Source organism: Pristiophorus japonicus, chromosome 19 (genome assembly GCF_044704955.1).
Source record: "Pristiophorus japonicus isolate sPriJap1 chromosome 19, sPriJap1.hap1, whole genome shotgun sequence".
NCBI classification, from domain to species: domain Eukaryota; kingdom Metazoa; phylum Chordata; class Chondrichthyes; family Pristiophoridae; genus Pristiophorus; species Pristiophorus japonicus.
Genome location: NC_091995.1, coordinates 72,358,193 through 72,382,890, shown reverse-complemented (window position 1 = coordinate 72,382,890; position 24,698 = coordinate 72,358,193). Strand labels below are relative to the sequence as shown.

At 47.2% G+C, this 24,698-nt stretch overlaps 2 long non-coding RNA genes across 2 annotated transcripts; one reads left to right on the top strand and one right to left on the bottom strand.

Annotated features, from left to right (window-relative positions):
* The first annotated feature begins 16 nt into the window (after window positions 1-16).
* On the top strand, window positions 17-22,247 carry LOC139229941 (uncharacterized). The gene is made up of 3 exons (XR_011587866.1): window positions 17-270; window positions 10,300-10,762; window positions 22,130-22,247. It is a non-coding gene; the product is annotated as an uncharacterized lncRNA (long non-coding RNA).
* Window positions 3,164-11,080, bottom strand: LOC139229942 (uncharacterized). Its single transcript, XR_011587867.1, has 2 exons — window positions 10,351-11,080; window positions 3,164-3,741 (listed from the first exon to the last, which is right to left on the bottom strand). It is a non-coding gene; the product is annotated as an uncharacterized lncRNA (long non-coding RNA).
* Window positions 22,248-24,698: the final 2,451 nt, after the last annotated feature.

The following is a 24,698-nucleotide window of genomic DNA, read 5'->3' as shown; positions in this document are numbered from 1 at the left end:
ACCGGGTCAGCAGCGGGCCCAGGCTGACGGCAGGGGGCAGCTAAGGGCCGCCAGCCAGCTGCAGGCCTGGCGATGGGGAGGCTGGTTCACGGCCTGCAGCCCTCAATGGCCAGCCAATGTCAACAAAAACAATAGCTTGTATTTATATAGCGCCTTTAACATAGTAACGCGTTCCAAGGCGCTTCACAGAAGTGTTACAAAAAACATAAATTTGATACCGACTCAGATAAGAAGAAATTTGCACAGGCGACTAAAACCTTGGTCAAAGAGGTAGGTTTCAAGGAGCATCGTAAAGGAGGAAAGAGAGGGAGAGGTTTAGGGAGGGAGTTCCAGAGCTGCACAGGAGGCCATGCCAGCTCTCTGCAAGAGCACCTCAGCTAGTCCCACTCCCCCGCCCTTTCCCCTGCAAATTTTTTATTTCAGGTACTTATCCAATTCGCTTTTGAAAGCCACAATTGCGTCTGCCTCCACCACCCTATCAGGCAGTGCATTCCCAGATCCTAACCACTCGCTGCCTAAAAACGTTTTTCTTCGCATCGCCTTTGGTTCTTCTGCCAACACCTTAAATCTGTGTCCTCTGGTTCGCAACCCTTCTGCCAATGGGAACAATTTCTCTCCATCTACTCTGTCCAGATCCCTTCATGATTTTGAACACCTACATAAGAACATAAGAAATAGGAGCAGGAGTAGGCCATACGGCCCCTCGAGCTCCGCCATTTAATAAGATCATGGCTGATCCGATCATGGACTCAGCTCCATTTCCCTGCCCGCTCCCCATAACCCCTTAATCCCTTATCATTTAAGAAACTGTCTATTTCTGTCTTACATTTATTCAATGTCCCAGCTTCCACAGCTCTCTGAGGCAATGAGTTCCACAGATTTACAACCCTCTGAGAGAAGAAATTTCTCCTCATCTCAGTTTTAAATGGGCAGCCCCTTTTCTAAGATTATGCCCTCTAGTTCTAGTCTCCCCTATCATTGGAAACATCCTCTCTGCATCCACCTTGTCAAGCCCCCTCATAATCTTATACGTTTCGATAAGATCACCTCTCATTCTTCTGAATTCCAATCAGTAGAGGCCCAACCTACTCAACCTTTCCTCAGAAGTCAACCCCTCACCTCCGGAATCAACCTAGTGAACCTTCTCTGAACTGCCTCCAAAGCAAGCATATCCTTTCGTAAATATGGAAACCAAAACTGCACGCAGTATTCCAGGTGTGGCCTCACCAATACCCTGTATAACTGTAGCAAGACTTCTCTGCTTTTATACTCCATCCCCTTTACAATAAAGGCCAAGATTCCATTGGCCTTCCTGATTACTTGCTGTACCTGCATACTAACCTTTTGTGTTTCATGCACAAGTACCCCCCAGGTCTCGCTATAAAATCTCCTCTCAATCTTCTCTGCTCCAAGGAGAACAACCCTAACTTCTCCAGTCTATCCACTTAACTGAAGTCTCTCATCCCTGGAACCATTTTCGTAAATCTTTTCTGTACCCTCTCTAAGGTCTTCACATCCTTCCTGGAATGCCCAGAATTGGATGTAATACTCCAGTTGAGGCCGACCCAGTGTTTTATACAGGTTCATCATAACTTCCACAATGTCACTCTTAGAAATGAATGCCATCTGCAGTCACGGTCCCAGCATCCAGCCCAGGTTGTGTTGGTCTCAGTAGCAGCTATGATTGGGGTGTTACAACCAGCCGCAGCACCTGCTTCCCGCTCCTGATCACAATCCAGTGGCCCTCTGCCGGAAAGTGCACACGTATAAAAGAAAAGAGAGACTTTCATTTTATATAGCGCCTTTCACAACTACCGTACATCCCAAAGCGCCTCACAGCCAAAACATGTGTGGGCAGGATCAGGCTCACCCGTGACGCCTTTCATGGTCAACGAGACCTGGGTGTCATGGTACATCAGTCATTGAAAGTTGGCATACAGGTGCAGCAGGTGGCGAAGAAGGCAAATGGCATGGTGGCCTTCATAGCTAGGGGATTGGCGTATAGGAGCAGGGAGGTCTTGCTGCAGTTGTACAGGGCCTTGGTGAGGCCTCACCTGGAATATTGTGTTCAGTTTTGGTCTCCTAATCTGAGGAAGGATGTTCTTGCTATTGAGGGAGTACAGCGAAGGTTCACCAGACTGATTCCCGGAATGGCAGGACTGACATATGAGGAGAGACTGGATCGACTGGACCTGTATTTACTGGAGTTTAGAAGAATGAGAGGGGATCTCATAGAAACATATAAAATTCTGACGGGACTGGACAGGTTAGTTGCAGGAAGAATGTTCCCGATGTTGGGGAAGTCCAGAACCAGGGGTCACAGTCTAAGGATAAGGGGTAAGCCATTTAGGACCGAGATGAGGAGAAACCTCTTCACTCAGAGAGTTGTGAACCTGTGGAATTCTCTTCCACAGAGAGTTGTTGATGCCAGTTCGTTATATATATTCAAGAGGGAGTTGGATATGGCCCTTACGGCTAAAGGGATCAAGGAGTATGGAGAGAAAGCAGGAAATGGGTGAATGATCAGCCATGATCATATTGAATGGTGGTGCAGGGTCGAAGGGCCGAATGGCCTACTCCTGCACCTATTTTTCTATGTTTCTATGTTTCTAACCTGCCAACACTCTGGTATCTGGTAATGAGAGAAATCTAGGTCTGATAGCAACAGAAGTAGACCATTCAGTCCCTCGAGCCTGTTTCGCCATTCAATGTGATCAGGGCTGATCTGTAACTTAACTCCATCTAGCCGCCTTGGCTCTGTAACCTTTAATACCCTCGCCCAACACAAATCTATCAATCTCAGTTTTGAAATGTTCAATTGACCCCCAGCCTCAAAATCTTTTTGGGAGAGTGAGTTTCAGATTTCCACTATCCTTTGTGTGAAGAAGTGCTTCCTGACATCACTCCTGAATGGCACTAATTTTAAGGTTATCCCCCCTTGTTCTGGACCCACCCCCCGCACCAGAGGGAATAGTTTATCTCTATCTACCCTATCAACTCCTTTAATAGTCTGAATAACCGCAATTAAAAAGAAAGACTTGCATTTATATAGCGCCTTTCACGACATTGCAAAGCGCTTTATAGCCATTGAAGTATTTTTGAAATGTAGTCACTGTTGTTAATATGTCCTTACTATACAGTACAAATGCACACGAGGCCCATACTGGAGAGAAGGTCACTCTGTGACTAGTAACCTTTATTTCAGCACTGAAGTGATGAAGGTGGGTGGAGCTTCCTCTTTTATACCTGAAAGTCCAGGTTAGGAGTGTCTCCCACAAGTTCACCACCTAGTGGTCAGTGTTCTCACGGTGTACAACTTAGGTCAGTTTATACATGGATTACAATGATAGTTGAATACATGACATCATCTCCCCCCCCCCCCCCCAAAGTCTTATTGGGATCACAGGTTAAGTCTCTCTGGTGGTTTACGCTCTCTTGTAGAGCGCCTGAGTTGGGGCTCCGGCTGTTGGGCGCTGGCCTGAGTGTCTGCTGTTTGCGGTGCCGCAGGCCTGTCCGGACTGCCCACAGTGACTGGGCTCTCCTCCACTTGGTTCCAGTGTTCGGTCACCTGTGGTGGAGTGAACTCTACATCGTGTTCTTCCTCTGCTTCTTCTATGGGGTTGCTGAATCTCCTCTTTGTTTGATCCACGTGTTTGCAGCAGATTTGTCCATTGGTAAGTTTAACTACCAGAATCCTATTCCCCTCTTTGGCAATCACTGTGCCTGCGAGCTATTTGGGCCCTGCAGCGTAGTTGAGGACAAAGACAGGGTCATTGACATCAATACATCGCGCCCTCGCATTCCCGTCATGGTAGTCACATTGTGACCGGCGCCTGCTCTCAACAATTTCTTTCATGGTGGGGTGTATGAGGGATAACCTGGTTTTGAGCATCCTTTTCATTAGCAGTTCTGCGGGTGGAACCCCTGTGAGCGAGTGTGGTCGGGATCTATTGGCCAACAGGAGGCGTGATCAGCGGCTTTGTAGGGAACCCCCTTGGATTCTGAGCATCCCCTGTTTGAATATCTGCACTGCTTGTTCCGCCTGGCCGTTTGAAGCCGGCTTGAACGGTGCCGTTCTGACATGGTTCATACCATTTCCTGCCATGAAGTCCTGGAACTCAATGCTTGTGAAGCACAGGCCATTGTCGCTGACCAAGACGTCCGGTAGACCATGGGTGGCGAACATTGTCCTTAGACTTTCTACCGTGGCAGAGAATGTGCTTGAATTGAGAATGTCACACTCGATCCATTTGGAGTAGGCGTCTACTACAATCAAAAACATTTTTCCCACATGGATCCGTGACCATGGCTTGACGGGCCAGGACCAGGGGCTAAGGGGTGCTTCCCTGAGCGCATTGCCCAGCTGGGCACACGTGTTGCACCTGCGAACACAAAGTTCCAGGTCTGCATCTATCCCTGGCCACCAAACGTGTGACCTGGCAATTGCCTTCATCATGACAATGCCTGGGTGCTCATTGTGGAGTTCTCGGATGAACGCCTCTCTGCCCATCTGGGGCATGACTACTCGGTTTCCCCATAATCGAGAGTTCATCCTTGCGCCTGTGAAATGGTTTAAATTCCTCAGGGCATGCCCCGTACGTGGCTGCCCAGTCCTCATTCAGGACACATTTCTTGACTAGAGACAGTAGCGGGTCTCTGTTTGTCCAGACTTTGATCTGACGGGCTGTCACAGGTGAGCCTTCGCTTTCGAAAGCTTCAACAGCCATGACCATCTCAGCAGCATGCTCGGTTGCCCCCTCGGTGGTGGCTAGTGGGAGCCTGCTGATTGCATCGGCGCAGTTTTCAGTGCCCGGTCTGTGCCGAATTGTATAGTCATAGGTGGCTAACGCGAGTGTCCGCTTCTGTATGCGGTCCGACGCATTTGCATTTATGGCCTTGTTGTCGGTCAAAAGGGACGTTAGGGGTTTGTAATCTGTCTCCAGCTCAAATTTCCTGCCAAACAGGTACTGGTGCATTTTTTTTACTGCATATACACATGCAAGCGTTTCCTTTTCTACCATCCCATAGCCCCTTTCTGCCTGGGACAGACTTCTGGAGGCAAACGCTACCAGCTCTAACTGACCCTTGGCATTAACATGCTGCAACACACACCCGACCCCATAGGACGACGCATCGCACGTTAAAACAAGTTTCTTACATGGGTCATATAGCGTTAACAGATTGTTGGAGCATAACAAATTGCGTGCTCTATCAAAAGCCCTTTCCTGGCTGAGCCCCCAGACCCATTCGTGATCTTTGAATAGGAGCACGTGTAGCGGCTCTAACAGCGTGCTCAATTTGGGAAGAAAGTTACCAAAATAGTTCAGGAGCCCCAGGAACGAACGCAGCTCCGTCATGTTACGGGGTCTGGGTGCTCTCTGGATCGCTTCCGTTTTGGACGCAGTAGGTCTAATCCCATCTGCTGCTACCCTCATTCCCAGGAATTCTACCTCTGGAGCTAGGAAGACGCACTTCGCCTTTTTCAATCGCAGACCTACCCGGTCCAGTCAGCGTAGCACCTCCTCCAGGTTGTGGAGATGTTCTTCAGTATCACAACCCGTGATGAGGATGTCGTCCTGAAAAACCACCGTCCTCGGAATCGACTTGAGGAGGCTTTCCATCTTTCGTTGAAAGATCGCAGCAGCCGAGCAAATCACGAACGGACATCTGTTGTTCTGTTGTACTCAAACAACCCCTTGTGTGTCGTGATGGTGGTCAGCTTCTTCAACTCACTCTCCAGCTCTTGGGTCATGTAAGCTGAGGTCAGGTCCAATTTTGAAAAAAGTTTGCCACTGGGTAGCGTCGCAAAGAGGTCCTCCGCTCTCGGTAGCGGGTACTGGTCTTGGAGTGACACCCGATTGATGGTGGCCTTGTAATCACCACATATCCTGACCGACCCATCCGCCTTGAGCACTGGCATGATCGGGCTCGCCCAGTTACTGAATTCGACTGGCGAGATGATGTTTTCCCTCAGCAGACGGTCCAATTCACCTTCTATCTTTTCCCGCATCACGTATGGCACCGCTCTGGCCTTGTGGTGTACTGGCCTGGCGTCCAGGTTTATGTGAATCACTACCTTGGTCCCCATGAAAGTGCCAATGCTGGGTTGAAATAGTGAGTCAAATTTGTCCAGGACCTGTGAGCATGATATTCATTCCACAGCGGAAATTGCATTGACATCGCCCATTTCCAGTTCATGACAGCAAACCAACTCCTCCTCAGTAGTGCGGGACCGTCCCCCGGGACAATCCAGAGTAGCAACCTGTTCTCCGAGTCTTTGTGGGTCACGACTACCGTGGCGCTGCCCAGCACCGGAATGATCTCCTTTGTATATGTCCGTAGCAGTGTGTCAATCGGCAATAATTTTGGCCTCCTGGCCTTGGACACCCACAACTTGTCAAACTGTTTGATACTCATCAGGGACTGGCTGGCCCCCGTGTCTAGCTCCATTGATACTGGGATGCCATTGAGGAGCATTTTCATCATTATCGGTGGCGTCCTGGTGCTCCACATGAACTCGCTGAACTTCAGCTTCCAGCGATTTCTCCCAGTGTCCATTTGGCCTCGTAGGGCTTACATCGGGCCCGTCCTCCTCGTACATCAACCTGGCTGCAGTCTTCCTGCACATACGCGCCAAGTGACCGCTGACGTTGCAATTTCTGCAGGTATATTGCTGATACCTGCAAGCTCTGGCTGTGTGTTTGCCTCCACACCTCCAGCATGAGCTGGAGGCCCATTGTTGGAAACAAAAGGTCCATTACCAGTCGATCATCTCTGACTGTCTCTGTAACTGTCCTTAAACGCACCAGTGACAGGTGTTGATGGCCCCATTACTGGCCACATTATCCCTTATGATGGCATGAATCGCCGTTCAGCTAGCCAGTATCTCTGTTGAATTCCCCATTTGCGTTCGACTACATGCTCGGGCATGTCCAATTGCCCCTTTCTGCCTGGAGAACTGTGTGCCGCGTTAACAATGTTGACTCTCTGTCCATTTTCTGCATTTAAACCAAGATTTTGTCAAACATCATTCTGGTCTCTTCCTCCCCTGAGATAAATGTCTGGTGACAGATTAGGAAAAGGGGAGGTGCAAAGAGACCTGGGTGTCATGGTACATCAGTCATTGAAGGTTGGCATGCAGGTACAGCAGGCGGTTAAGAAAGCAAATGGCATGTTGGCCTTCATAGCGAGGGGATTTGAGTACAGGGGCAGGGAGGTGTTGCTACAGTTGTACAGGGCCTTGGTGAGGCCACACCTGGAGTATTGTGTACAGTTTTGGTCTCCTAACCTGAGGAAGGACATTCTTGCTATTGAGGGAGTGCAGCGAAGGTTCACCAGACTGATTCCCGGGATGGCGGGACTGACCTATCAAGAAAGACTGGATCAACTGGGCTTGTATTCACTGGAGTTCAGAAGAATGAGAGGGGACCTCATAGAAACGTTTAAAATTCTGATGGGTTTAGACAGGTTAGATGCAGGAAGAATGTTCCCAATGTTGGAGAAGTCCAGAACCAGGGGACACAGTCTAAGGATAAGGGGTAAGCCATTTAGGACCGAGATGAGGAGGAATTTCTTCACCCAGAGAGTGGTGAACCTGTGGAATTCTCTCCCACAGAAAGTTGTTGAGACCAATTCGCTGAATATATTCAAAAAGGAGTTAGATGAAGTCCTTACTACTAGGGGAATCAAGGGGTATGGTGAGAAAGCAGGAATGGGGTCCTGAAGTTGCATGTTCAGCCATGAACTCATTGAATGGCGGTGCAGGCTAGAAGGGCCGAATGGCCTACTCCTGCACCTATTTTCTATGTTTCTATGTTTCTATCAAAGCCGTCGTTTCCAGGGTCAAGTCTTTGGTCTCAATCAGTTTCCTGAAAATCCCAGCGTGCCCGATGCCCTCAATAAAAAAGTCTCACAGCATCTCCGTTCTGCATGCATCTGGGAACTTACATAGGCTCGCCAGTCGCCAGAGGTCTGCCACGAAGTCTGGAACGCTTTGCTCTTCTTGCCGCCGGTACGTGTAAAACCGGTGTCTCGCCATGTGCATGCTGCTCACCGGTTTAAAGTGTTCCCCGATCAACTTACTGAGCTCTTCAAAAGTCTTGTCCGCCAGCTTCTCTGGCGCTAGAAGGTCCTTCATCAGGGAGTACATCCTGGATCCACAAACCATCAGGAGATGAGCCCTGCGTTTGTCGGCCGAATACTGTCCCAGCCATTCCTTAGTGACGAAACTTTGCTGTAGTCTCTCAATAAAATCATCCCAATCATCACCAACACAGTACCTCTTGTCTGTGCTGCTAGTGGCCATGCTCGCATGGTTTAAATCCCAGTTTCTCATGGCCAATAATTTGTCCTTACTATACAGTACAAATACACCCTTTATTAGCCAGCATTGAAGTATTGAAGGTGGGTGGAGCTTCCCCTTTTATACCTGAAAGTCCGGGGTAGGAGTGTCTCCCACAAGTTCACCACCTAGTGGTCAGTGTTCTCACGGTGTACAACTTAGGTCAGTTTATACATGGGTTACAATGATAGTTGTAATGTAGGATTAGATCACTCCTTAAACTTTTATAGTCAGGGGAATATAAGCCTAGTCTATGCAACCAGTCCTCATAATTTAACTCTTTTAGCCATGTTAATGGAAAGTTCTTCACACAAAGAGTGACAAACCCTTGGAACAGACTTACGGGTTAAGTTGCGGAGGCAAAATCCTGGGCACCACTTAAGAGAGAGTTGGAAGCTGTTGGATGAGCTAAGATGGGCAGAACAGAAGTAGGTCATTCAGCCCCCCGAGCCAGTTCTGCCATTCAATGATCTCCCTGTAATGTATGCACCTGTGAGTATGCTCACATGTTTGGTAGAGCTGTTGAGTTAGTGTATTATTCTGCTGTGCATATCTTGGCCGATCGCATTAAGACTACAAGAGTTAATTGCAGTGAAATGGCACATTCTGAGGCCGATTGTTTCTGTATAGATTGGCAGGTGCTTGTGAATCCTCGTCCGTTCCCAAGGTCAGAGAAACCAGCAGGAAATGAATGGCATTTTTTTCTTCCTAATACTTCTGACACTTTTAAAATATGGGGCTAAAAATGAGGTATCGCCTGGTTTGAGGCGGTAACACCGTCTGGTCACTAACATTAGCGCAGGGCGATGTTTATCACCTCCAACAGTGGAGCACTAAGGGAAACGTTCCGGACCCCTCTACGGGCACAAACCCTGATTCCTGGGGTGCTATCGCCGGATTGCTGCTGAGGTTCTGGCGCTCGGAAACCGACATCCCAGCGCCGAAAGGGGAGGTCAGCTGCTCTTCCCAAAAAGTCAAAGTCAAGACAGCTAAACAACAGTGTCCAGCATCTAGGAGAGGGGCATTAAAGCCCAAAAAATTAATTTTACCTGCCAACCTGCTTCCCCTCGGACATCGCGCCGCGGCAGCGTCTCTGTGACGCCTGCTTTCCGCGTCAGAAGTAGCGCCGGGCGCAACAGCAGGCGAAAGCAGTCAAGTTCCTGACCACGGCACTGCGGGGGCGATGCGTGCTCGGTGATGTCACCAAGTGGGTGGCGCTAGAGTGCGCAAAGCTAATTGCTAGCGCCGCCGCTAAACCTCCACCCGCTGACAGCTCGCGCACGGTCGGTGAGAGCGTAGCGACCTGCTCGCGTCCCCTCTCGCACCGGGAAGCTGTCGTTTCCGTCGTACCCATGCCGACCTTCCCCCGAGGGGGCGGAAAGGGATCGGCCGCGCAGTGCCGCGCCGGTGCGCTAATCGCGGGGCGTGGCGCAAACCACTTTTCGCCGGCGGAGCCCCGACGGCAAATCTGCGCGGGCGATGTGAGCACCCCGCCCGCGCACCAACTCATTAGCGCTCCGGTGGCGCTAACTGGCACTGCGCACAGGGGCAATTCCAACCTCAGTGTGTTTCCACCTGTGGGGAAGAGAATAACCAGAGCCCATCAATATAAGGTAGTCACCAAGGAATCCAATAGGGAATTCAGAAAAAGCTTATTTACCCAAAGAGAATGTGGAAACCGCTACCACAGGGAGTGGTTGAAGCACATAGCATAGAAGCATTTAAGGGGAGATTAGATAAGCATATGAGGGAGAAGGGAATAGAGGGTTATGCTGATAGATTTAGATGAGGAAAGTGAGGAGGCTCGAGTGGAACATAAACGCCAACCTATATTATATGTAATTCTGTGTAAAAACCTGTTAAAATATACCCGTGATCTTTGTAAATATATTAGATGCTCAGAATGAGTGATTAAAGACGTGTTTTTCTTCTCTTATTTTCCCATCTAATTTCTGCAGCGATCACCGGACTGAGCCAAGTCTGTTCCAATTATAAATGTGCTTACAAACCTCTGTGTCTTGGAACCAGTTGATAATCTAATCGACCAGCCAAACTTGTGATGTGCGTCAACAGCTCTTGGATGGCTGCCTGTAGCAGTCCTGCTGAAAGGTCACTTTTGCTCCGAACTGGACAGCAGAACTGTTTGGAACGTTACCCTTCTTGTTTGTCTGCAATTTAATCATTTTGCAACAAACGGTGTCTCAAAATATCCATTCTCTGCCCCGCCCGCAACTCCGAACTTTCCGTCTGCAATATTCTGCGGGGCTTTTGGAACCTCACCCAAGTGAGGTGCCGTTCTTGGACGTGAGGCTGCACAGATAGTTCCACCCGGGAGGCAGCACAGCTGACCCCAGTCATGTCCTCTGATGTCCACAGACATGCAGTGTCAGTGTCAGCCGCAGCTCAGTGAGTCAGAAGACGGTAAGTTCAAGTCCCACTCCAGAAACTTATGTAGAAATTACATGTAATATTAGAGCACAGGAACAGACCAACCTGTTCAGTGCTGGTGTTTATGGTTCACTCGAGTCTCCTCCCACCCGCCTTCATCTAACTCCATTTACATAACCTTCTATTCCTTTCTCCCTCAACAACAACCTGTATTTATATAGCGCCTTTAACATCGTAAAACATCCCAAGATGCTTCACAGGAATGTTATCAAAGAAAATTTGACACCAAGCCATATAAGGAGATATTAGGCCAGATGAGGTAGGTTTTGAGGAGCGTCTTAAAGGAGGAAGGAGAGGTTTAGAAGGGAATTTCAGAGCTTTAGGCCTCGGCAGCTGAAGGCACGGCCACCAATGGAGGAGCGCAGGGATCTCATAAGAAATAGGATCAGGAGTAGGCCATACGGCCCCTCGAGCCTGCTCCGCCATTCAATAAGATCATGGCTGATCTGATCATGGACTCAGCTCCACTTCCCCGCCCGCTCCCCATAACCCCTTATTGTTTAAGAAACTGTCTATTTCTGTCTTAACTTTATTCAATGTCCCAGCTTCCACAGCTCTGAGGCAGCGAATTCCACAGATTTACAAACCTCTGAGAGAAGAAATTTCTCCTCATCTCAGTTCTAAATGGGCAGCCCCTTATTCTAAGATCGTGCCCTCTAGTTCTAGTCTCCCCCCATTAGTGAAAACATGCTCTCTGCATCCACCTTGTCAAGCCCCCTCATAATCTTATACGTTTCGATAAGATCACCTCTCATTCTTCTGAATTCCAATGAGTAGAGGCCCAACCTACTCAACCTTTCCTCATAAGTCAACTCCCTCATCCCCAGAATCAACCTGGTGAACATTCTCTGAACTGCCTCCAAAGCAAGTATATCCTTTTGTAAATATGAAAGCCAAAACTGAACGCAGTATTCCAGGTGTGGCCTCACCAATACCTTATATAGCTGTAGTACGGCTTCCCTGCTTTTATACTCCATCCCCTTTGCAATAAAGGCCAAGCTACCATTGGCCTTCCTGATCACTTGCTGTACCTGCATACTATCCTTTTGTGTTTCATGCATAAGTACCCCCAGGTCTCACTGTATTGTGGCACTTTGCAATCTTTCTCCATTTAAATAATAACTTGCCCTTTGATTTTTTTTCTGCCAAAGTGCATGACCTCACACTTTCCAACCTTATACTCCATCTGCCAAATTTTTGTCCACTCACTTAGCCTATCTATGTCCTTTTGCAGATTTTTTGTGTCCTCACACATTGCTTTTCCTCCCATCTTTTTATAGTCAGCAAACTTGGCTATGTTACACTCAGTCCCTTCTTCCAAGTCGTTAATATAAAGGGTTGTAGGGCTGGAGGAGATTACAGAAATAGGGAGGGACGAGGCCATGGAGAGATTTGGAAGCAAGGATGTTTTCCCCTTAAATGCATCTGTGCTATTCGCCTCTCTGATTCAGAAGGTGGTGGATTCAAGTCCCACTCCAGGGACTTGAGCACAAAAAAAATCTAGATTGACACTCCAGTGTAGTGCTGAGGGAGTGCTGCACTGTTGGAGGTGCCTTCTTTCGGATGAGACGTTAAACCGAGGCCCCGTATACTCTCTCATGTGGACGTAAAAGATCCCGTGGCACTTTTTTCGAAGACGGGCATGGGAGTTATTCCCAGTGTCCTGACCAATATTTATCCCTCAAACAAAAAAAACCCACATTATCTGGTCATTATCACATTGCTGTTTGTGGGAGCTTGCTGTGGGCAAACTGGCTGCTGCGTTTCCCACATTACAACAGTGACTGCACTCCAAAAATACTTCATTGGCTGTAAAGCGCTGTGAGACATCCAGTGGTTGTGAAAGGCGCTATATAAATCCAAGTTTTTTTTCAACCACTCCCTGTCGTAGCGAGTTCCACATTCTTACTACTCTCTGGGTAAAGAGGTTTCTCCTGAATTCCCTGTTGGATTTATTAGTGACTATCTTATATTTATGTCCCCTAGTTCTGGTCTCCCCCACAACAACAACAACAACTTGTATTTATATAGCACCTTTAACGTAGTAAAATGTCCCAAGTGGAAACATCTTCTCCACATCTACTCTATCAAACCCTTTCATAATCTTAAAGACCTTTATTAGTCACCGCTCGGCCATATCCTTTCTAGAGAAAAAACAACGCAGCCTATTCAATCTTTCCTGAAAGTTGTAACTTCTCAGTTCTGGTATAATCCTTGGAAATATTTTTTGCACCTTGTCCAGTGTCTCTATATCGTTTTTGTAATATGGGGACCAGAACTGTGCACAGTGCTCTAAATGTGGTCTAACCAAGGCTGAGTGCTTCTCACCCCTAGTCTCATTGTCCTCTCACTGTTTAAGCACTGAAAGAATTCCTTCCTGTTGTGTTGTTTGTTTGTGGCTGTGCTTTATTTCAGGTCCGTCGTTGCCCCTTCAACCATCCTTTAAATGTATTTCTGCAATTTCTTACAGTCACCCCGGCAACTTCTTCCTCCCTGCAGTATTTGTAACAGTAGTTTGTTGGCTTGACGCGATAGTTCCACTTCCGACAATAATATTCTTGTCTTTCCCGGAGCAGGATTTTCCAATTTACTGCTAATCATGTGACATTCTGTGCCGTGGGCTCAGATACACACGCTAGGAATGCGTCAACATAGCCCAGAGTCACTTTTTCAATAACCTCACAGGCAGCAGAGAGGAAATGTTGGTTCCTAGATTTCAGCCTCGATTTAAAGCCAAATTCCAGAGTGAAGAGTCACCGTGCAGTGACATTAGAAAAACACCTTTAACGCATTAACTCCCATTAGAAACATCTGCATCTGGTTATTTTCGCAGGCTTCAACAGCAGAAGGCTTGGTCTTTGAAGTGTTGGTTCTGGGTTAAGAAGCATTTTGCTTTTTAAACCATTCTTCCCAGGACCTCACTAACTCAGTGCACATAGTAAGAGAGATTGCACTGTCTTTTTTCCTATAGTAGTAACAAAGCAAAGCAAATGCCAATATCCAAGTTGGATATCCAGGCTGAAGTTTCCGGTGTAACAGCTTGGATATCTTGTAGGCTGCCTGCGAATTCCCTCTGAGGGCAGTGTTCAATGATGTGCTCCAGGGTCTGATTAGGAGCTCCACAGTCGCATGATGGGGAGGCTTTAATCTTCCATCTATGGAGAATGTGGCAGCATCGACCGTGACCGGTTCTGAGATGGTTGATGGTTGTCTACTGTTTGCGAGGAAGGTTTGATCCTTCAGGTTGTACTCGATAAGGAATCCATTCCGTATGTCGCAGTTCTTCCAAGCATTTCGCCATCGGTCATCAAGGCTGAGGGGAGATCGCTGAAGGGCTTCGGCGACGGTCCAAAATGACCTTCTAAATTCAAGACAGGTTGATGATAGGTTGTTCAAGTCGGCCTGGATCGGCATGTCTTTGTTGGTGTAGCGGTTGCATTTGGAGACGGCATATTCGCGGCGTAGGTGTGGTGGTGCGATGTTTGCACTGTGTTGTGTGGTCTCAAATCAGTCGGATCACAAAGGCTCCAGATTCACACCCACCCAGTGCTGAGCCAAGTGATACCGGCTGGGCAACAGTGGGACGTTAGACCTGGCCTCAGCACCTTGGGCGAGGGAGAGGACGAAAGCCAGGCCTGGTTCTCACTCCTGACCTCGGATTGGACTCGGATGTGACAATAAAAAAGAACTTGCATTTCTTTGGCACTGAGCCAGGATTGACATGTCACACTCCCCACAGGCGAATAATCTGCCAACACTCACCGCCTAGACCCACAGATGGAAAATGCGCAATTGCGCGAGTCTGTAAATACCCAACAAACCAAACTACGGCATGGGTCAGAAGGTGTGGGTTCAAGTCCCACACCAGAGATTTGAGCACATAATCCAGTCTGACACTCCAGTTCAGTGCTGAGGGAGTGCTGCACTGTCAGAGGTGTTATCTGAGACGTTAAACCAAGGCCCCGTCTGCTCTCTCAGGTGGACGTAAAAGATCCCATGGCACTATTTCGAAGAAGAGCAGGGGAGTTGTTCCCGGTGTCCTGGTCAATATTTATCCCTGAACCAACATAACAAAAATAGATTATTTGGTCATCATCACATTGCTGTTTGTGGGAGCTTGCTCTGTGCAAATTGGCTGCTGCGTTTCCTACATTACTACACTTCACAAAGTACTTCATTGGCTGTAAAGCACTTTGGGACGTCCGGTGATTGTGAAAGGCGCTATATAAATGCTATTTTCTTTCTTTCATTAAGGGGTAGAGGGAACAAAAAAATTAAATTGCCATGGATCAGCACTTGTTTTGCTCAGAAGTGTTTTTTTCCTTCTTGCCTCAGTGGTCCTGAAATGAGTAGTAGAGTAAACATGTTCTTGGCCAGCTCCCATATCATGCTGTCAAGTTCAAGGTGCTGTTCGGTCAGCGAGAACTGATAACAGTTCAGACTGAACCACAACAACAAAGTTAGAAACATAGAAAATAGGTGCAGGAGTAGGCCATTCGGCCCTTCGAGCCTACACCGCCATTCAATGAGTTCATGGCTGAACATGCAACGTCAGTACCCCATTTCTGCTTTCTCGCCATACCCCTTGATCCCCCTAGTAGTAAGGACTACATCTAACTCCTTTTTGAATATATTTAGTCAATTGGCCTCAACAACTTTCTGTAATAGAGAATTCCACAGGCTCACCACTCTCTGTGTGAAGAAGTTTCTCCTCATCTCGGTCCTAAATGGCTTACCCCTTATCCTTAGACTGTGACCCCTGGTTCTGGACTTCCCCAACATTGGGAACATTCTTCCTGCATCTAACCTGTCTAAACCCGTCAGAATTTTAAACGTTTCTATGAGATCCCCTCTCATTTTTCTGAACTTCAGTGAATACAAGTCCAGTTGATCCAGTCTTTCTTGATATGTCAGTCCCGCCATCCCGGGAATCAGTCTGGTGAACCTTCGCTGCACTCCCTCAATAGCAAGAATGTCATTCCTCAAATTAGAAGACCAAAACTATACACAATACTCCAGGTGTGGCCTCACCAAGGCCCTGGACAACTGTAGTAACACCTCCCTGCCCCTGTACTCAAATCCCCTCGCTATGAAGACCAACATGCCATTTGCTTTCTTAACCGCCTGCTGTACCTGCATGCCAACCTTCAATGACTGATGTACCATGACACCCAGGTCTCCCCTTTTCCTAATCTGTCACCATTCAGATAATAGTCTGTCTCTCTGCTTTCACCACCAAAGTGGATAACCTTACATTTATCCACATTATACTTCTTCTGCCATGCATTTGCCCACTCACCTAACCTATCCAAGTCACTCTGCAGCCTCAGAGCATCCTCCTCGCAGCTCACACTGCCACCCAACTTAGTGTCATCCGCAAATTTGGAGATACTACATTTAATCCCCTCGTCTAAATCATTAATGTACAATGTAAACAGCTGGAGCCCCAGCACAGAACCTTGCGGTACCCCACTAGTCACTGCCTGCCATTCTGAAAAGTACCCATTTACTCCTACTCTTTGCTTCCTGTCTGCCAACCAGTTCTCAATTCACGTCAGCACACTACCCCCAATCCCATGTGCTTTAACTTTGCACATTAATCTCTTGTGTGGGACCTTGTCGAAAGCCTTCTGAAAGTCCAAATACACCACATCAACTGGTTCTCCCTTGTCCACTCTACTGGAAACATCCTCAAAATATTCCAGAAGATTTGTCAAGCATGATTTCCCTTTCACAAATCTATGCTGACTTGGACCTATCATGTCACCTCTTTCCAAATGCGCTGTTATGACATCCTTAATAATTGATTCCATCATTTTACCCACTACCGATGTCAGGCTGACCGGTCTATAATTCCGTTTTCTCTCCCTCCTTTTTTAAAAACTGGGGTTACATTGGCTACCCTCCACTCCATAGGAACTGATCCAGAGTCTATGGAATGTTGGAAAATGACTGTCAATGCATCCGCTATTTCCAAGGTCACCTCCTTAAGTACTCTGGGATGCAGACCATCAGGCCCTGGGGATTTATCGGCCTTCAATCCCATCAATTTCCCCAACACAATTTCCCGACTAATAAGGATTTCCCTCAGTTCCTCCTTCTTGCTAGACCCTCTGACCCCTTTTATATCCGGAAGGTTGTTTGTGTCCTCCTTAGTGAATACCGAACCAAAGTACTTATTCAATTGGTCTGCCATTTTTTTGTTCCCTGTTATGACTTCCCCTGATTCTGACTGCAGGGGACCTACGTTTGTCTTTACTAACTTTTTTCTCTTTACATATCTATAGAAGCTTTTGCAGTCCGTCTTAATATTCCCTGCAAGCTTCCTCTCGTACACTATATTCCCTGCCCTAATCAAACCCTTTGTCCTCCTCTGCTGAGTTCTAAATTTCTCCCAGTCCCCGGGCTCACTGCTATTTCTGGCCAATTTGTATGCCACTTCCTTGGCTTTAATACTATTTCTGATTTCCCTTGATAGCCACGGTTGAGCCACCTTCCCTTTTTTATTTTTACGCCAGACAGGGATGTACAATTGTTGTAGTTCATCCATGCGGTCTCTAAATGTCTGCCATTGCCCATCCATTGTCAACCCCTTAAGTATCATTCACCAGTCTATCCTAGCCAATTCACACCTCATACCTTCAAAGTTACCCTTCTTTAAGTTCTGGACCATGGTCTCTGAATTAACTGTTTCATTCTCCATCCTAATGCAGAATTCCACCATATTATGGTCATTCTTCCCCAAGGGGCCTTGCACAACGAGATTGCTAATTAATCCTCTCTCATTAACACAACACCCAGACTAAGATGGCCTCCCCCCTAGTTGGTTCCTCGACATATTGGTTTAGAAAACCATCCTTTATGCACTCCAGGAAATAATCCTCCACCATATTGCTTCCAGTTTGGTTAGCCCAATCTATATGCATATTAAAGTCACCCATGATAACTGCTGCCTTTATTGCATGCACCCCTAATTTCCTGTTTGATGCCCTCCCCAACATCACTACTACTGTTTGGAGGTCTGTACACAACTCCCAGTAACGCTTTTTGCCCTTTGGTGTTCTGCAGCTCTACCCATATAGATTCCACATCATCCAAGCTAATGTCTTTCCTAACTATTGCATTAATCTCCTCTTTAACCAGCAATGCTACCCAACCTCCTTTTCCTTTTATTCTATCCTTCCTGAATGTTGAATACCCTTGGATGTTGCGTTCCCAGCCCTGATCATCCTGGAGTCACGTCTCTGTAATCCCAATCACATCATATCTGTTAACATCTATTTGCACAGTTAATTCATCCACCTTATTACGGATTCACCTTGCATTAAGACACAAAGCCTTCAGGCTTGTTTTTTTAACACCCTTTGTCCTTGTAGAATTATGATGTAGTGTGGCCCTTTTTGTTTCTTGCCTTTGTTTACTCGGCCTTCCACTATTGCTTTTTACCTTTCTACCATCTGTTTCTGATTCTATATTACTTTACCCTGTCTCGCTGCATAGGTTCCCATCCCCCCCTGCCATATTAGTTTAAACACTCCCGAACTTTATTAGCAAAGTTGCTCGCCCTTTGCAAATCTACACGGCACATTGTTGAGCACAAGTTTTCTGTCTGCTCAAAAATTCAGGGTGGGGGGTGGGGGGGGAGTTAGCTTTAAAAGCTTTACTTCGGTAGAAATAGTTATAACTAGGAAAATATATCCACATAATGATCTAGATCAGAAAAACAGAGTTTCCTTTTTATAGCTTCTTTCACAACCTCAGGACATCCCAAAGCACTACAGAAAATGAAGTACTTTTGAAGTGTAGTCACTGTTGTAATGTAGGAAACTCAGGAGTCAGATTGCGCACAGCAAGCTCCCACAAACAGCAATGTGATAATGACCAGATAATCTGTTTTTAGTGATGTTGGTTGAGGAATAAATATTGACCAGGACACCAGATCTCTTTGGAATAGTGCCATGGGATCTTTTACATCCACCTGAGAGAGCAGATGGGGTCTCGGTTTAATGTCTCATTTGAAAGACAGTGGAGCGCTCCCTCGGTACTGCACTCGAATGTCAGCCTGGATTATGGGCTCAAGTCTCTGGAGTGAGGCTTGAACCTACAACTTTCTGACTCAGAAGCAAAGTTCTCCAATCAGGCTTCTGCCGCCCTTACCCAGTCTGACTGATATGTGACTCCAGACCCAATTTGGTTGACTCTTAACTGCCCTCTGAAGTGGCCCAGCACCACTTTCAATGGTTAATTAAGGCTCACCTCCACCTTCTCAAGGTGACAAGGGATGGGCAATAAATGCCGGCCTTGCCAGTGACGCCCACTGCCCAAGAATGAATTTTACTAAAAAAGAGGGATGGTTTTCTAGACCAATATGTCGAGGAACCAATTAGGGGGGGGGGGCCATCTTAGACTGGGTGTTGTGTAATGAGAGAGGATTAATTAGCAATCTCATTGTGCGAGGCCCCTTGGGGAAGAGTGACCATAATATGGTGGAATTCTGCATTAGGATGGAGAATGAAACAGTTAATTCAGAGACCATGGTCCAGAACTTAAAGAAGGGTAACTTTGCAGGTATGAGGCATGAATTGGCTAGGATAGATTGGCGAATGATACTTAAGGGGTTGACTGTGGATGGGCAATGGCAGACATTTAGAGACCGCATGGATGAACTACAACAATTGTACATTCTCCTGTCTGGCGTAAAAATAAAAAAGGGAAGGTGGCTCAACCGTGGCTATCAAGCGAAATCAGGGGTAGTATTAAAGCCAAGGAAGTGGCATACAAATTGGCCAGAAATAGCAGCGAACCCGGGGACTGGGAGAAATTTAGAACTCAGCAGAGGAGGACAAAGGGTTTGATTAGGGCAGGAAAAATGGAGTACGAGAAGAAGCTTGCAGGGAACATTAAGGCGGATTGCAAAAGTTTCTATAGGTATGTAAAGAGAAAAAGGTTAGTAAAGACAAACGTAGGTCCCCTGCAGTCAGAATCAGGGGAAGTCATAACGGGGAACAAAGAAATGGCAGACCAATTGAACAAGTACTTTGGTTCGGTATTCACTAAGGAGGACACAAACAACCTTCCGGATATAAAAGGGGTCAGAGGGTCTAGTAAGGAGGAGGAACTGAGGGAAATCTTTATTAGTCGGGAAATTGTGTTGGGGAAATTGATGGGATTCAAGGCAGATAAATCCCCAGAGCCTGATGGACTGTATCCCAGAGTACTTAAGGAGGTGACCTTGGAAATAGCGGATGCATTGACAGTCATTTTCCAACATTCCATTGACTCTGGATCAGTTCCTATGGAGTGGAGGGTAGCCAATGTAACCCCAGTTTTTAAAAAAGGAAGGAGAGAGAAAACAGGGAATTATAGACCGGTCAGCCTGACCTCAGTAGTGGGTAAAATGATGGAATCAATTATTAAGGATGTCATAGCAGCGCATTTGGAAAAAGGTGACATGATAGGTCCAAGTCAGCATAGATTTGTGAAAGGGAAATCATGCTTGACAAATCTTCTGGAATTTTTTGAGGATGTTTCCAGTAAAGTGGACAAGGGAGAACCAGTTGATGTGGTATATTTGGACTTTCAGAAGGCTTTCGACAAGGTCCCACACAAGAGATTAATGTGCAAAGTTAAAGCACATGGGATTGGGGGTAGTGTGCTGACGTGGATTGAGAACTGGTTGGCAGACAGGAAGCAAAGAGTAGGAGTAAATGGGTTCTTTTCAGAATGGCAGGCAGTGACTAGTGGGGTACCGCAAGATTCTGTGCTGGGGCCCCAGCTGTTTACATTGTACATTAATGATTTAGATGAGGGGATTAAATGTAGTATCTCCAAATTTGCGGATGACACTAAGTTGGGTGGCAGTGTGAGCTGCGAGGAGGATGCTATGAGGCTGCAGAGTGACTTGGATATGTTAGGTGAGTGGGCAAATGCATGGCAGATGAAGTATAATGTGGATAAATGTGAGGTTATCCACTTTGGTGGTAAAAACAGAGAGACAGACTATTATCTGAATGGTGACAGATTAGGAAAAGGGGAGGTGCAATGAGACCTGGGTGTCATGCAGGTACAGCAGGCGGTTAAGAAAGCAAATGGCATGTTGGCCTTCATAGCAAGGGGATTTGAGTACAGGGGCAGGGAGGTGTTACTACAGTTGTACAGGGCCTTGGTGAGGCCACACCTGGAGTATTGTGTACAATTTTGGTCTCCTAACTTGAGGAAGGACATTCTTGCTATTGAGGGAGTGCAGCGAAGATTCACCAGACTGATTCCCGGGATGGTGGGACTGACCTATCAAGAAAGACTGAATCAACTGGGCTTGTATTCATTGGAGTTCAGAAGAATGAGAGGGGACCTCATAGAAATGTTTAAAATTCTGACGGGTTTAGACAGGTTAGATGCAGGAAGAATGTTCCCAATGTTGGGGAAGTCCAGAACCAGGGGTCACAGTCTAAGGATAAGGGGTAAGCCATTTAGGACCGAGATGAGGAGAAACTTCTTCACCCAGAGAGTGGTGAACCTGTGGAATTCTCTACCACAGAAAGTAGTTGAGGCCAATTCACTAAATATATTCAAAAGGGAGTTAGATGAAGTCCTTACTACTAGGGGGATCAAGGGGTATGGCGAGAAAGCAGGAAGGGGGTACTGAAGTTGCATGTTCAGCCATGAACTCATTGAATGGCGGTGCAGGCTAGAAGGGCTGAATGGCCTACTCCTGCATCTATTTTCTATGTAAGTCTTCCACTCTACCACAGGTTGACGGGCTCGAAAAGTAAATTGAACAAATACCCCAGATATTTTCACTTTAATTCTCCGCTCCACTCCCACTCTGACCTCTCCGTCCTTGGCCTCCTACACGGTTCCAACAAAGCTCAAGGAACAGCACCTCATCTTTCGTTTAGGCACTTTACAGCCTTCTGGACCCAACATTGAGTTCGACAATTTCAGAACGTAACCACTGCCAATCTTTGGCTCCCTCCACCCACCCCCCCTCCCTCAGAGCCTGTTTCTTTTTTTCTCCTCATCTCTAATGGCAGCTGGTCTCATTATCCCACCATTCACACCCTATCTTGACTAATGTTTTTCTAACTCCTGGCATTACCATTTGAGTTTGGGCCATCGTCCCTGGTGTCTCTCTAATCTCTCCTGCCTTCCATCCTATCACAGACCTTCCCTTTTATTCTTTCCTTCCCTCCCCCTTTCAGTGCTTCTTAAGAATCTGTTCTTTCCGAACACGCTCCAGTTCTGACGAAGGGTCATCGACCCGAAACATTAACTCTGCTTCCTCTGCACAGATGCTGCCTGACCCGCTGAGACTCACAGCATTTTCTGTTTTTATTCCAGATTCCAGTATCCGCAGTATTTTCGCTTTTGAAATACCCCAGATGGTCCGTTTCAAAACCAATCAACATTAACTCCATTTTCAAAACAAATCAATCTTTATTGATCCCTATTAAATATATTTGAGTTACAAGTTTTTAGTTGGGTCAATAGCATGACATTGAGCATCATACAGCACCATTTCAAACTTAATATTCGCTGTCAATCAGGGTCAATACACTGAGAAATGATCCATTTTTATACTTTGAGCTGTTTAGAAGTGCACATTATTCAGTTTATGTTCCCTAGCTGATCCAATGCAGACTGCATTTTTTTTTTTAAAGTCCGGATGGTTTCTCAGCGCACTCCTGGAACTCAGTGTGTTCCCCATCCCAGTGACACGAGACTCGTGGCACAACAGAGGCACAGCCACATTCTTGAAGAGTTGGCAGAGAGCAGGGACAATCCCAGGGTTTGGGGCAGGGGAGTCAGGCATAACCCATACCCCCCAAAAAAAGTTGGTGAGGAAATCCTAGCTATGCCCATTACAGCCCCCAGAAGCACACTAACTCACCTACTGACTACGAAATCAGGAGAGCGCCTTGGTACAAACTCACTCTGAACATAGCGGGCATAAAGTAGCAGTTCAACTCTTGCTCTTTCATTGCTGTGATTTAGCCCCATCTCTCTGTGTGCTGGTCACCGTAGGGGGCTACTTTTCCCACAGAGGGGGGAGAGGAGAACAAGATGATCACTTTTAGGCTCTCAACAGGAGAAGAGGATTAAAAAAATAAACCAAGCTCCTGTTCGACCTTGTCCAGTCCAATTTCTGTTTTATTGTGAGAGGGGCGCGTAGAGCTGGATCTGGGCCACATCCATTGCCACCCAACTGCCTCAATTCTCTTCCCCTTTCTCTCCTGACTCTTACTGAGATTCCAGCTCCTTAAATGTCCTCGAATTCCATATCCAAGAGATCATTCTTCAAGTGAGTCCTGGCTCCCTGGAATCAGCACAAACAAGGGTGCTCAATCCAAGGTACCCAGATTTTCACTTTCTAGCAAGTTTATCTGAATGATGATCAGTACACAACCCTGGCCGACCTCTGTCCCTCGATAAGCACAGTTGACTCTTGGACCGTGCTGCCCTGTGCAACACAGTGAGATTAGCCAGCGTGGCAAAGGGTGGGGAGTTGCACAAAACTGCTTGCATCGAGGGGCGGGAATGAATTCTGATCTCTTACCTCCCCTCCCCCCCAGCGGATTGTTCACCGGAGCTACAGGCCAACTTTAAGCAGGATGGTTCAGCACTGTCAACACCATTCCACTGTTGCCGTGAGGTTTGCGGGAGGACAGACATGGTTGGGTTTCCCTCCCTTCCCCCAGGGACACTTGCAGCCGTGTTGCACTCGAGTCCATTGCAGGTGAGTTTCAGCAGTGGAGTGCTTGAGGCAAGAGCAGCGGAGGGCAGTGAGCAACAAGCTCCATCCAAGTGGGCACCGCCATCAGGGGCTTTATAGAAAGCAAGTTCTCTTTCTAAAATTCAATAGGATACAAATGGCAGAAAGGGTGTAGCTCAACCTCCATCCATTGACATCGAGCAATTCACACAGCTCACTGTATTGGCCCAGAGACACTTATTGCACATTTAATTTTTATTCAACATTTGTAAACCAACAATTACTATTATATTATTTCAACATCAAACATTAGAATTCATTACCTTAAAAACGACAGAGCGAGAGTCGTGCTCGCGGAGCCCGTTTGTACAATCAACCGAGGATTAGCACGAGTGTGTGTAACGGCACCGGTCTCTGCCGCAATCTCACAGAGATCAGGAAGGTTCATGTGTGAACCTAATCATACGCTGACCATGGCAGTGCCCCCAGTCAAACGATATGTGGGTGGGGAGGGTGAACATGGAGGAGTGCGGGGAATAATTTGAAAAAAAAGAGATTGAAATATTCAACCCCCAAACATTCCAGCCCCAGGGTAACTCAATATCCAGGGAGAGGGATGGTGGGACCGTTTCACGGGCACTATTTGTGAAGCATCCAAAGCTACGGGTCTGTTAACTTTTCCGTACTGTTGCCACAGTGAAGCTTCGTTTGTCCAAACGTCTGTCTTCAAAGGGCTCCAGGGGACCTCATGCCCACAAAGTTTCAATCCACTTGATCCCCGTTAACTTCAAGATATCACAAGGCTGATGCTCTGATTTAGGATGAACCCACCCACGCGGAACCAGAACCAAGAACAGCCCGAAGCAAACCTCCAGGCTCACGCAGAGGGCAGGAAATACAAGCACAAATCAGGTTGTTCGCGCTTTTGTGGACTGGATTGGCTGGATTCCGGCGATAATGTGGCTCTTGCCGAGAGATCTCAGCTCGAATGGACCCGCAGCGTCAACACTGGACTGATCTTGGTACCAGCTCGGACTTCGGAGTGATGCCAGTGCTGGCCCCTCCCTCTCTCCCTCCCATAGCCCCTCCAGTGCCGGCCCCTCTCTCCCACACCCCCTCCAGTTCCAGCCCCTCTCTCCCATAGCCCCTCCAGTGCCGGCCCCTCTCTCCCACAGCCCCTCCAATGCCGGCCCCTCT